We start from the raw sequence: 15417 nt of genomic DNA on the forward strand, positions 1-15417 counted from the left end.
TTAAAGACGTGGTAATTAAAAAAATGCGTATGGTGGAGTCTAAAATTATGTGCAGGCATAGATATTGATTGATTGTTTGGTTTGAAAATAAAATAAATAAATAAATAAAAACATGAACCAAAACACATGTCTGAGATGAAAGAATCAAGAAAGTCCACAACACAATTTACCCTTTTTATATCAGTATCAATAATCTTAAGACATAATGTAAGAATACTGGTTCTGCAATGGTATATAATACATTCACATTTATGTAAACCACAGTCTCAGACTAGTCAAACTTTTAGGAAAGTTAAAAGCAGTTACTGGAGCGTACACAGTATCTATTTAATGTAACCTCTCTCTGCCTCCATTTGATAAAGCTAATTTACCTTCTTTTTTTTTAACTCCCTTATATAACATATGCAGTTTTTGTACACGCACAGCAAAATGAAACTCAATTAGCTCCAAGCATGTGTTAATTGATTATGGAAATTACCACCTCATTATAATTCAAAATGGCTGCCCTTCTTCTCTGTCTGCCCGGGTCCTCGGAAACCCCTCAAGAGTCGTTCGACACCAGAATGTTGAGATAACAACATGGATCAACACACACAACAAAATGTGATGTTGTGGAGGCAGGTGTTGAAGGCTGACCTGCTAAATGCGCTCTGGAGGGCCTTGTGGACCCTGGAGAAGGGGATAAGAGCCCTGCTCAATACACAAAACAGTGCCAGGGGTGATAATGTCTTCCCACAGCAACACACCACTTCATTAGCACCAACAGTCCCGTATGCGCAGGTTCATTTGCATGTGTTTAGATGAATATATGTTCGTCTCTCCTGGACTGATTGGTTGTTTAGCAGAAGGCCTTGCATTTCTACTGCAGTTGCAAAGGCGCTACAAGATTATAGCATCACTGTATGTGCTTGCAGATCCTCCCCTCATTTTAGAATATATCCAGCAGAGAAAATGGTCTGTAATAGGGTTTCTGTGACTAACATCTGCCATGTTACTGTGTTGTCTTGCATTGTGTTGTTTTTAAACATATGTTTTTCATTGTGGCTGTGTTGGACCATAGGGCTCAGTAAAAGGAATGCATCATTTTTTAAACAAGCCTCATAAACCTTTGAGGTAGCAACACTGTTAACAGCATGTTAGCGGTAAACGTTGTCAAACTAGTAATGAGTAGCACAGTAAAAAAACACTTATCATAACCAGAGTAGGGCATTAAATATATACTGTGGTCTGTATGATGTGTCACTGGTCATAATTGCCCATCTTGTTGTTGTTGTTGTTATTGTTCTCCCATGGCAGTGAAATGCCAACTGTGTCAGGTTAGCCCAATAAAGCACCAATATGGGCTATGGAGGGTTAGCCTTCTGAATAACATACCTAATTAAAACTCATTCACTTGTACTATCATGTGCGTCACAGATGACAAGTGATCAGAGGCTCCTGCTAGTAATTAGCATCTTGCTTTGAGTTGTTTTCCTACTCTTCCTCTCATCTCCCTTCATATTGCACATCGCCATTCTGATTTTGCTCTTAATTAGCCTTGCATGGTTCATGATGTCTCTTTCTTCAGCTCTCATTCGCTCCTGTCTGACCCAGAGAGGTTTAAATTGTTGATCTTCTGTGAATCTGTCAGGCTTAGCTTGTGGCTATACTTTTCAAACTCTGTCTGTCTATCTCCAGGTCTTTCTTTTTGCTTTTATTCAACCCATCCCCTAAAAGAATCAGTTGCCCTCTGAGATATTTGTCTGGAGATGCGTTCCTGTCTCCCTGTGTCTTCTGCTTCCACCACTTCAGTTACCCTCAACCTCATCCACTCCCGCCTTCCGCTTCTCTCCTCACTTTTCCGGATAGTGCTGGAAGGCTTAACCAAAACAGCAATCTGTCAGGGCCATAGGTTACATTTTGCCATCTGCCGTAAGATTAAATTAGGGGTGCCTGTGTATCTCTCATTGTTTGGGCTGCCTCTGCCCTCTCAGATATTTCCTTTCACATCAGGCTTTACATGCTGAGAGAGTGTAAGAGATGGAGAGAGAGACAGACAGAGAGAGAGAGGGGGAGAGATGGCCTGGATGCCAACCAAAGTTGAGATGAGCTTTTGTGCTCTGTGTGTGTCTGGTAGTGAGATTAGTTGGCATCTTATTGTGCCATTTTTCTTTTTTACAGCAACAATTCCATACACACACACACACTCCCCAACACTGCCCTATCCTAGCCTCATTTTGCTCCCAATATGAGTCCTTGGGCAGTAAGTACAGTACTTGCATTGAATGCCAGGGGAGTCTGAGGAATAGTCTGTTATTGGGTATCCTCAGCCGCTGGTGATGGAGAGAGAGAGGGACTTGGCCAAATAAGAGCTTCAGGGTGAATCTGTACTGTGCAGTTGAATGCTTCCACAACATCCTGCCCATCAGTCAGAGAGAGAGAGAGAGAGAGAGAGAGAGAGAGAGAGAGAGAGAGAGAGAGAGAGAGAGACTTGGTGCCCCTGGGCTATGTCTGAGAGCAGAGCAGACTCATTGCTCATACAGACGTACTTATTCCATACAAGACTCCCTACATAAACACCTAATGCAAGCTGACACACAAACCCATTGTAGACCCACTAACAAGCATTGCAAAACCAAATAATAAACTCCACATGTCTGAGTCCATATCGGCATCCAGGAGAGTGAGAAAAGCTCAGCGATTGTGACTTTGACTTGTGAAGCCTGTGAAATAATCTTTTATCTGTCTTGGTTGCATTGCATGGTACAAGTTGCAACACTTTCAGTCATAAAAACACCATCAGCCTCTTTATGAACCGAAGTGCCTTTGTGGTTTCGACTCGATTACTCACAACCATAATAGGCGATTTTCTTGGAAACTGCTTGAGAGATTGTGATACTGACGAGAGGAATGTAACTTCAAATGCCTCTCGTAGTCAAGGATCTGACAAATCTCCATGATGCCAAGCACACAATGTCGGAAACTAAACTCATTGTCTCCAGGCAACAGTGGCTGATAAATAGGGATGGGACTATATTTTGAAATTCAAAATACCAAAAATGTGGCAATACGTATCGTGGGACAGAAAAATGAAGTGATATTAGCTCCATTTTATTCTGCTGTAGTAATGACAGATGAGACGGCTTGCCCATCACAATTTCACAAGCAAATTATATTAATTGCACTTTGTAATGACATTTTTTAATTATTGTTTACATTCTATCAAGCCAATGCCACTGCTAGAAAGATTTTTGTTTCAGAAATAAACATAATTCTACACAGTCATACTTTATTGAACTTTTGTTGTATCAAACCGTGAACCCCATATCGCGTATCGTATTGAAAGATAAGCAGATTGTCCCATCCCTACTGATAAATGCCAGAATTAACCAGCCACTTTCACTATTTCACTATCCTGCCAACTAGGTTTTTAGAATAGCACCTCCAGATGATGGGTGGGGATGCAGCAAAGCGGCGGAGAAACTTACCAGCCGCAGCAAAAATCGACCTGCATTTGGCTAATTCGGCGGTAATTTTCCACCTTGCACAATGAACATTCATGAATCCTCATAATTCGTCGATGAGCCAGCGGTCCATCGACCTTCTCACCGCGCGAAGGTGAATGATAGGTCATTTTCCAGACAATGCCATAATGCTGCCATTGGCACGGGCCGAGTCTGATCTCACACCCCCCGCTCAGTTCAGCAGATGTGTAATGTGCTTCACCTGCTAAATGATGGGGAAACGGGCCTGTGTGAAATGGACTGGCCAAATGGAGCTTGGACCTCTCCCTGTCTGTCCAGGCAATTAGGGAACAGATTAGCTCGACCACAGAGAACAATACGGCATTCGCTAATAGACCAACATCTCAGCTGTACGTAATGATGATGATAAATACACACGCACGCATACACATTCAGTCAAACACGCACATGCATGCATATACACCATCACATACATACATGCATGTACTGCACAAAGATACATACATGTGGGTGCTTACATATGTGTGCATACATTTTAATACATGAATACATGAACACATACAGACATACAGGTATGTGAGAAAAGTATACTTCTAAAGCCAGGAATCGATATGCGCACAGCGGAGAGAAAGAGAGGAAACGGAGGAGAGATGGATACAACAAAATTGTATGAAATTAGCTGAAATTATAGGAAGGGGCATAATTGTCCGGTGTCCATGGAAATTTCTAAGAATAGTTCACCCTGCACCGAACAAGGAATGTAAATGCCGGGCTAGGAGAGGAGAGGTGGACCGAGAGAGAAAGAGTGAGAGAGAGTGTGTGTGTGTGTGAGAGAGGTAGGCAGCAGAGGCAGAAAGAAGCACACACGCACGCACACACACGAAGCAGCCGACCCTTCCAGTGACATCTGGACAGCAGTAATAACACGGTGCAAAATGCCATCCCAGAGAAACTGCACATTAACACCCGACTAGTGGCATACTAATGGCAGTTATCACAGGCCCTCTCTTCAGCTGTCCCTCTTGCAGATCGACAGAAAGAGAGACAGAGAGGGAGTGAGAGACAGAGAGAAATATTAAGTGATAGATGCCAAGTGATATAGCCCATCTCCATGAGACTTTTGTTTTTTTCTTTTCAGTTGGGATGGCTCAGAAATTTCTCATGCATCCAGTATGACAGTGAGTGTCAATCCTGGTATTGGAGACACAGAGTACAGCTGGTTTTCTATCCTGCCAGGTAGTTAATTGCAGTTAATTGCATTCACCTAGCATCCCAGGTGTAAAATAGTCCCTGATTAGATGGCTAGAATGAAAACCAGCATGACTCTGGGCCCCAAGGGCCAGATTTGAAAACCACTGCAATATAGCACAGTTGTCAGTAGAACCCAGAGTCCATGGGTGTTCACCAAGCCGTCTTTATTCTTAATCCTCAAGCACCCAATCTCATAAATAAGCTATCGGCGACTCAAGAACAGACTAAAAAACAAGTAAGCATCTAAGAGAAATCAACATACATTGGACCAACAAAAAAACAACAAAAAAAATGAGACAGTGATGTCATTCAGACAAAAAAAAAATCCTCCAGGCTTTATCTGAACAAAACAGAGAAAGTTAACTTTGCCTTTCTTTAGTCTTTGAAATCATCTTTGAAATCCCGCTTATTTGTATTTTGGGAAATTAGCCTTTGAACAGCCCTTTTTTTATGAACTTCAAAAACTCCCTGTCTGGTTTAACGATATCAGGAGGAGGGAGGGGAAAAAAGACGAGGAACAAAGTCTCCGCAGAGGCGGAAAAATCTCTTAATGCATAACGAAGTCCATGTGTTTGATTAGATGCATTTGAGGTGCTTATATGGAAATAGCAGCGCCACGTCTCATTTCCATTCCGACAGTGTACTTGTGTGTGTGTGCGTGCGTGTGCGCGTGCGTGTATGTGTGTTTTTTGTAAACCAGACGTGTTGTAGATGTGTGTGTGTGTGTGTATTGTGAAAGCAGGCATGGGGGCGTTCTTCCCATTTCTCACACGCTACTGGCTGCTTTAATCTTCCGTCGTTAACAGGCACACAGCAACAGGCCTCCCTATCAACATGGGGTAAATAAGTTTTAATCTAAACACACACACACTCACACATACACACAACACCACAGCTGCATACCGTATACATAAAGTCTCCATTTGTAGATGTTGTGCTCATATTTCATCAATGCACAAGACTGCTATCGGCCTGTCTAGCTAATGTCACCCCGCAATTATGAGGACCGAGTCCATAAGTCATTGTACTCATCACGTTGAAACGGACCCATGCAACAGTATGTGTAACAGTATGTGTATGTGTATTACCCATGTAATAGTAGGTAAACATGAGGTCAGGATAGACTAACCAGAAAGGAGAAATAGAATTTGTTACTAATCGATACAAGCAAATCATTTCTCAAAAATTCTGTTTTGCATTGACCCTGCTATTTGTTGTGGTGATGTAAATGTGTATTGGCACTTTGAAATAAACTGTGTGCATGCATGGGCACTTAGCGTGTGTGTTTGTGTGTGAGAGAGAGCGTGTGAGAATGAATGTAGCATCAGAGTGTGTGCTTGGCTGTGTGTCTTGATGTACTCTTATGTATGTTTGTGTGTATGAGTATGTGTTTAATCTGTCTGTGTGTGTGTGTGTGTGTGTGTGTGTGTGTGTGTACCTCTAGTGCCATAGTGTGCCACATGCCTATATTGAAATATGAGCACCTTCGGGTCAGAATCCCTCTCTCCTTTCAAATGAGTATCATATTCATTCATATTCCCCGTCATCATAGACACTCCATCCCCCGAAAGTCTACATGGAGATTACAATCAGAGGCTTGTCATGTTCAATTTTAGAGGCGATTTGTCCCAATTGCCATCTCTCCATTTCCTCCTCATTTCATTCACTTATGTCACCGTGATCAAAGGCGTTCACCTTAGTTTCCTCGTTGCAGGGAAGAGGACAGGTATTTGCACTGGCTCTTTCCATAAGGCTCCCCTGACAGGCCCATATCATCATAAACAAGCCTGGGAGAGAAACAAGGTAGAGGAATATTGGGCGATATTTTGGGCTGTATTTCTGAATCCTAATCATAATAGATGGTGGGAGTTGATTCAGGGAATTGAGGCTGTGTGGAGGGAAGGGCAAGACACAATTTTAGAGTCTTAAAATTATGATGAGAAAAGTTCTGAGGACCGCTCAAAACAGAAAGAAAGACAGAAAGGAAGACAAAGACAGAAAGAAAAATAATGGAAGGGAGTCACTGCATACAGTAGGTCAACACACACGCAAACAATTCAGCGGCCCAGAGGCCAAAGCCTTTAGCCCCACTCAAAACTGATGTCATGTGAAAGGGCGTGAACCGTGATTAGAGACCTCTGGTTGAAACGTGTCTCTTTAGGCGCGTCTGGAAGGGCAGAAGGCCTCTGATCCGGTCTGGGTCAATGGTTGTAAGGCGCACTAATGGAATAAAACTGTGAATCCATTGTATTTCTAAGAAAGAGAGTTAGGCATTCTGCTGGAATAAAACCTCTGAAAGCAGTCTCTGAGACATTTTACTGCAAATCGTGAGACCAAGAGGCATATAGAAGTCTCCTAGTAGAGAGAGAAACAGAGAGCAAAAGGGAGACAGACACACAGAGAAAGAAATGGATGAAGAGAGAGAAATGTCTAAAGTGAAAGGAGAAAGATGGCTGTGCAAATATATAAAGTAATTTCAGAGTCACCGCTTGGTGACCCTGTTAGTGACATATCTCCCCATTCTCCAGGACATGCTCAGTCTCCTCAATATAAAGCATGACAAGCGGAACTGCACCAACTGCGCTTCTGCTTTGTCGCATGCTGTCTAAACATTAGCGAAAATGGCATGGTCATGGTCATAGCCGTGTACTCTCTATCTGACCTTCTTAAAGAACATTCACTCTGAATTATATCTGTTACCGTTTCATCCACGTTTTGGACATCACTGCAACAGGGTTACACCCCTACTCTTGCTATGAGTGCCGATGGGATCTTTATTGACCACAGAGTCAGGATCTTGGTTTAACGTCTCATCCGAAGGACGGTGCTCACTCACAGGACAGAGTCCCTGTCTCTGCCCTGGGACGTATTATTCATGAGACCAGAGGGAAGAGCACCTTCTACTGGTCCCCCAACACCACTTCCAGCAGCAGGTGGTCTCCCATCCAAGGACTAACCACAGCCAGACCTGCTTAGCTTCCCAGGCAAGCTAGCAATGTGATGCAGGAGCTATGGTGCTGGACTAAAAAAAACATCAATGGTAAACATCAGGTCTTGGTGTCAGAATCTCAGAATCAAAGAGCAAAGGCTTCTTTCTAGACATTCAACAATCATGTAGAGAGAAATCTATTGTAGAAGAGGCAGAGAGACCAATTTCTCCAATGACAGCAGCCTCGATGGAGCAGAATGCAATGCAGCCACAACACGTTGTGCTTTGAGTAAGGGGGGCGCAACTCCCACTTTTTCTCGACTTGAAAAACTCTCGCTCTGCTTTCACTATCATTACTGCTCTTTTCACCATGGATGCAACAAGTTCACGCCTGTTTCCTGGGAGTTGTCGAAAGTCATTCTGGGAAACGTAGGAAATCACTAACTCAAGTAGAAGTAGAAGAGGCAGTTTGGGGGTAAATTACAGCACTTCCTCACAAAGTAACTCCTTGAATGCATTGAATATCATAAATTGTTGTTATCTAACAGATCTATCTAAGAGGGTGGACTTTTCCTTTAACTCCTTTAATCACTCCAATCCATTATGCTTTCCCGAGTTCGACCAAGGTGACCAAATGTCACTCGGAGAGATGTTTTCCTCAGTGAATGGAACAAGTGGCGATAATGAGCATAGTCAGCTTTGCTCCCTCTTCTTATGCCTGTCTTCCATTTGGTCGACTTTGCCATTCCCCTGAATATAGGACTTGCTTGGCTGGCCTTCTTTTTCTTGTAAGTGTATTGTTTGTTGAGTACCGGAAATATAACACAAATTTTATGCTGTGAAAAGCATCACCTAGAAACAATAATTTACTGTGTGCCCCTTAGAGACCTCCATATTTGTTGCATATGTTATCTCTTCGCTCTGTAAAGGTTTATGTGGGTGTAAGTTTTTTCAGTGCCAAGTGTGGATATAGATGGTGTGATTCTGCCGTGGGCCTAATTCAGCAAATCATCTGTGATGGGAGGTTCCCACTTGATAACATCAAACGCAGGTTTCTATTGGATCTCACCCTAGTACAATAGCCCAAGGGATATTTACATCGCACACCTGCGTATTGGCAAATGAATATTTTATTTTTAGCTGCGACAGCATGAAAGAAGTTGAAGATACGCAAAAAGCATTGTGCATAATAGTGACTATTCAATGACAGCCCTATTCTCTTTCTCGCCCCTCATTTCTTTTCTTCTCCCTTGACAGCACAGCCGACACTTGTGCAGCGACAAGGCCTTTTTGTCACTGACCGTTACACATGTGTAAATCCATCTCCCCGCTGACTACCACTTTGTTGATACACACACACACACACACACGCATGTGCGCACATTCACCCACACACACTCTTCATTCACCTACAGAGATAATAACAGTGTGCGACAAACACAACAAAAAGCAAACATGGACAGACTGGAGATGGCAAACAACAGCATGTGCAAGGAAATAACCACTAATGTGACTACAAAAGAAGAAATTACAGAGGGAGGCTTCACATTTTATATGGCAGCACTTTGCAGCTTTGTTAACAAAATTGCTACTCAAGTATAGTTGTTTCATTATGTTATTATTTTTAAATTTACCAATTGTGAAAAGCCAAATGCAACCTATTAGGAGTTTGCTGTTGAGTTTCCACACCTAACGGCACTAAATACGAAGAATAGCGATGTGCTGGAGCCAAGTCCTCGTGTTTATTTATTTTCCTCGCGTTGGGAGCATGTGGGGCGTCTGGCATGAACTGAACCATCCAGTGGTTAGGAGAAATGTGCTCTCACTGTGAACCACAAGTTTCATTTTCCCCCCACATATGCCTCGCAATTTGTCCATTCAAAGCTGATCGGGAGTGCATCTTAGACCAACAAATCACATCGTGGATTTGTTTTTGTTTTTTTCAGCCTCTCCTCTACTTTGCTGGTATGTTGACTCATTCATTCTACTTTCTGGAATAGGAAAGGGAGGAACAGATGGTTAAAGAGGTGATCCTGCCAGTGCGTCACAGGAACTAGGCCTATTAGTGACAGTTGATTGGTTCATCGTTTTAAATCTTTTGAGCATTTTGTAAGTAGTTTTGCCAATATTGTTATGAGAATAGCAGCCCTTCCATTGATGCATAGAAATTCAGCTATTGTCTGAGAAACGGCCTTAAATCATTAAGAACCAATACACCGGATGTGACTTTTATATCTTGATACACTAAGTAGGGAAATTATGTTATTATTATTCTTCCTGCTTTTGCTATTTTTAATGGCTTTAATGTAAATGGCTGCTCTCTAATACTACTGGACAGAGTCCCCTACACACACCCACGCACACTAAGACACACATCACACACTGTATTATCTACAGTAAGCAGTCTGCATGCACATGCATACCCACACACACACATACACACATATAATTTCTATGATCTATTGTCCAGTAAAACCTGATATATCTGAAACACTGAAACACCTGGTGGAAGCTTTTTCCAAAACATGAGATGATCCAAAGTGTCATGACATGAATTTAAGCCTTTAAATGTCCTGCATGTAGAATATTTACCTGATACATAATTTATCAAATTAGTTTTGATTGCATAGTATAATGGCTGTAGAGAAATTAGGCTGTTAGTTAGCTGTCTTTTAATATCTTAATGTAGTATTTGCCAAAATGTTTCGTTAGTATTGCCCAAATTTAATAAATTCCACACCTGTTATGCAAAACTGCTTAGCTAGCTCACTCTACTAGCATTTTTGTAAGACTGTAACATAGGGAGAGCGAGCATGAGTATGAGTATGAGGTGAGAGAGCGCTGTTTGACTGACTGATTTTGACCTTACCTTACAAGTTTATTCCAGTTCCATTATTCAGTTTGCACTCTGACAGTTTTACGCCACCTCTTCTGTATACATATTTGTCTCTCTGCAGAGGTGGAGCAAGCGGCGAGTCGTCTTTGTGACAGCGATGTTAACTACCACCAAGGAACTCAATAGGTCGCCAAAGCCATCAGGTTTCGAATTCTACTGGTACCAGCTTTCATTTCTGTGTATCAAGAATTTAACCGAATTATAAGAACCTTCCAATTCCAATTAAATATTTTGTGCATTATGCCCGTTGGGTAAACCTGTCAATTTGAATAAGTCTAAGGTGTGGATAAAAGAGGCTCTACTGTATGACAGTTCTCATTAGTGACCATATGAACTTACATTAACCACATGTGGGAAGCAATTAGGGCCTTGTCATGAGACAACAGACCCGAGGACCAGCTGGTTGCATTGATAAGCAGGAAATCAGGTAACAACTTCCAATTATAACCACAGAATGCTGCAATATGTGTTTGCAAACTAATAATTATTAACCTCGTATGGGTTTATCTACCATAGGAAGTCTACATTTCATGTGAATAATACCGACTGTTGAAAGATAAAAAAATATATTGTGACACTTTTGCACTGTTGTGACACTGTTGTATTGTTTTTGCACTTTGACAGTGTGAGAGGTATAGAGATAGTACATAATTGGCAGAGTTATCTCTGGTTTTTGTTTCACCGTCATCTTGAAGAACCTGAAATGCCCAGAGAAGAAAATAGTGTTGGCGCTAAGCTATGTGATGCACTGAAGCATGTCCTGGCAGATATATTAGTTGCACCTTTGCCTAATTTATTGTTTGTTTGCCTCACTTTTGTCCACTGAGGCCAGCACCTAATTGGAAATAGAAACCTAATGAAAAACTGATGAAAAAGGCTCCAGCCCAAGACATGACAAAAACACTGCATAACCAAGCTTTCTTCTTATTTATTGTTGGCCTCATGCAAACTAGCCACTTAAAAACAAAACAACAACAACAACAAAAAAACATTCATTCTATTCACAACGAGACTGAGGACAGCGTAGGAGTTGAAAGATTGACGAAAGAATTGGGGCCTTTGACAAAGTACACACATTAATAGCTTTAGTATTTAATTGTGAAATAATGGTAATTTAAAGAAATACATTAGAAATAGCACTTTTAATGTTTAGTTAATCATATAATCAGTTATTTTATGAGCTTTTATGAGAAACCTACAGGAAAATCCTTGGAGAACTCACTCGTTCATAGAGTATTAGAGGTTTTTTTTTATGAAGAAAATCAAATGATGTTCTTACCTTTTAATAACATTTAGAAGTGCCTTTAAGACTCCAATGCGAAGTCTGAGTTCAGTTCAGCGCAAAACAATATTTGAACCTAATGAGTAGAGGAAAGATTCACCGAGTTACCTTCGAGACACCTTTGGTATCTCGCATGAAGTGTTTTGGAACTCTCACTCCTCTCACTTTCCCCTTTGATTAGATTATCCACAAATCTTTTCAACCAATTTCAACTTGATTCTATTCCAGGACGTAGCCACCCGTCCGACCTCCACAACAACAGTCACCAGAGGTGCTCACTGAAGCATCTAAAAAGACTTGGCACTTTGAAGTAGTCATCAGTCTTTGAGTTCTTTGAGCAAATGTCTGTTATTCAGGCTTGTGCATTTCGTGTTGCTGGTACCAGTTATTAATCTCTGATCCTGCCGGGGATGTAAACGTGTCTGTTGGTCTGGGCTTCCGTGTCAACGCGGATTGTTGAGAGAAAAGGCGACAGGCAAACTACCTCACTCCAACGCACACATTTGTAAATCTGCACTTACACATGAAGTCTTGACACTTAAAAGGGCTTAAAGGGCATATATGTACACAAAACAGGAACTGGCATGGACACACATACGGGGCCCACACACACACACACACACACACACACACACACACACACACACACACACACACATAGACATGCACACACAGCCCTGTAACCATGGACCAAAACACAACACCACAACCGTGTATTTTTATTTTTTTTCCCCAGCGCTTTTTTTTTTGACCCCCCCTGGTAAGGAAAGAAATAAAGGGGCAGAATGTGTAACATGAGTTGACACGCCATTCCTCCCAGCCACTCTTGGGTAGACTTTTCTTATTTCACCAGAGTGCACTAATGAGGAGTGGAAAAAAAGAAGGAAAAAAAAAAGCATTTGTTTGTGGACGTGGCTGCTCTGTGGCTGTCTGAAGAATCTTGACCGGGGTGTTGTGAAGGCAGCGGCGGCGACTCCAGGGGCTTCGTCTCCACCAGCGAGCCGGGCATCTTGACACCTCTCCCCGGCCCCGCTTACACTACAACCATTATTCCCCCACTGCCACGACCGTGTGAGCAGAAACACTGTGACATGCTCTTGACCTAATTTCAAGTTCTAATTCTATAATGGGTTTCAGCCTAATTTAAGCAAGCTGGTACATATAATTACAAGGAAACAGATTGTTACTTAATTGGAGTTCTTTCTTGAGGCATAGAGGCAATGTTTTCTGACTGGTGTGGGAGATGAATGTTTCAAACACTTGTGGAAACTACTCCAAGTTGAAGATTTCATTAGCTAAGGATGCTGATTCGTGTCACGCAGTCATACAACTTGAGACGGACGTACAGAAGATGCAGTTAGTTCATTTGCACAGCAAAGTAGGATGGATAGTAAGACACAGTTTGGCATTTTGTAGAACTGGTGAGACTGGTTTCTTAGCTGTTTTTTTTTTTGATGCATCGTCAATGAGCTAACTACTGCAACATACAGAGAACACTGAGCTCTCTCTCTCTTTCTCTCTCTCTCTCTCTTTCTCTCTCTCACACACACACACACACACACACACAATCCACACACTCCTCGCTTCACTCACGCATCCCCCTTTTTTGCCACTATCCAGGCTTAGGAGGGGGAGACCTCCCGGAGATGACGTGCCTGATGCTGTCAGCGAGTAGATGTCTGCCGTTTGACCCCGAGATTCTCTCAGACCATCACAGCGGCACACCAATCTGTCAACACAGTCTCTCCCCCCCCACACACATCACACAAACATCAACCTCTCCCCTCCCAAAACGCCACACAGGCTGTCAGGAAGCCAGACATTTCCTGAAGGAAGGAGCTGAAAATAAGACACACTTGGAACAGCATGAGAGAAAGGGAATGTGTCCAATAATGGAGAGGAGATTGGTTATGTGCAACAAAATGAACAAAATTGTATTCAAGAAAGTTAGACGCGGTACGCTTGGGATGCAGGTATCTGGTTCTGTGAGGGTAACAAAGCTAATATATAAAAGGTACAGTAACCTGATGTTCTGGTGTGTATTCTGACTCGAGTTTTGTCAAAGTACCTTGTAGATATTACATCAATGATTTGAATATAAGGCGGGACAAAATATGGAATGCATGCAATTTAAGCAATAATTTATTTCATTCTAAACTACACCAGTTTGTGCATTTTAGAAGACTTTAGACTTTATCTGATAAAAAAAAAAAACAATAGTAGGGAAGCATTTAAAGTAGGTTTTCAGTGGCAAGGATCTACACATTCGCCTCTACACACATTTCTATTGGTTTATTCTGAGCCATTGAAATGTGAGCGTGCATCATTGAGGAAGCAACCTCAGGGAAGTAAACATGTACTGTATCTACATATTGGGAATTTATTGAGTCTACATGCGCTGACATAGTGGATGAAAGGTTTCACATAGAAAACCAATTGCTCTAACTAGGAGAGAAATGCACAGGATCCCAGAATGCCAAATACACTCTCTCTCTGCACATCCATTCCCCATGTGAGCAGTTTTCAGCCATACAATCACTGTCAGTTTGCTAACTATCGCATTCCCCTACCTTGTATTATCATCATCACCATCGTCATCAAAATAGAAAAACAAAAATAACTGCTGTAGGGCATTTTCACTTCCATAAAATAATTGAAAAACAGTGTGGTGCATCATTGTTTTAATCTGTGTTGTGACTGCAGCTGAAATACTGTATTTCTTTGTTAGTAACATCATTAATGGCATGTTTTCTGAGTCAGTGTTGACTCATTTGAATAACAATGTGCCTTGGTTAATCTTCCCCGTTTTTCATAAAATAGTGTCTGAACTTTGTTTGAATGTTTCACTCAGCCAATTAGTGGTGTAATAGTGGGCTCTGTCATTTTTGCTTTCCTCCGGGGAGCGTTAAATACAATAAACTGCTCTGTAAAACACAACTGAAGTGAAGTGACGATAGAGAGTGTCTTGTCCACTTAATGCTTCGCCCATTACGACAGTAAGGTCAAATCCGTCTTGTCTGCTTTCCGTCCATTTCACCCTAATAGTTTGAGAGAAAGCAATTGGCATTATGCGCATTCAGAAGTCTCCAAAATACAATGGCATGTTGCTCAAGCCTGTAAATAATAAGTTAATAATGCTAAACTGTGCTGATCTGATTTTCTGTATTATTTCCTTTCCAGAAAAAACAAAACAATTGTGTTTAATGAAAATCATGTTTAGAAATGATGAAATCTGGGGAGGGATATGCCCCATTTCGCCATGCAAATACAATGTGTTTATGCAAACATCAATGTTGATTATTAGTGACGGTAAATTTCCATAAATGTGGTCCTTCATGCATGTGAGCATTGCATAGAATTGGGGTCCCTAATCTCTTTACATGTATTTTATCCCTTCCAAGCCCTTCTTAGGGGGCAACACAGGGAGCCAGTCTCTTGGAGCAGAATCACTGTCTGTCAAAAACTGAAATCTATACATTCGATGGGAACGCTGTAACCCTTCCTCCAAAGCAGACAATATTTACGCTGCTTCTGGAGGAGAGAAAAATAACAACTTGAGCGTGGAGAGAAGCTGGCATTGAACAAGAAACACACA

Source organism: Centroberyx gerrardi, chromosome 23 (assembly GCF_048128805.1).
Source record: "Centroberyx gerrardi isolate f3 chromosome 23, fCenGer3.hap1.cur.20231027, whole genome shotgun sequence".
NCBI classification, from domain to species: Eukaryota; Metazoa; Chordata; class Actinopteri; order Beryciformes; family Berycidae; genus Centroberyx; species Centroberyx gerrardi.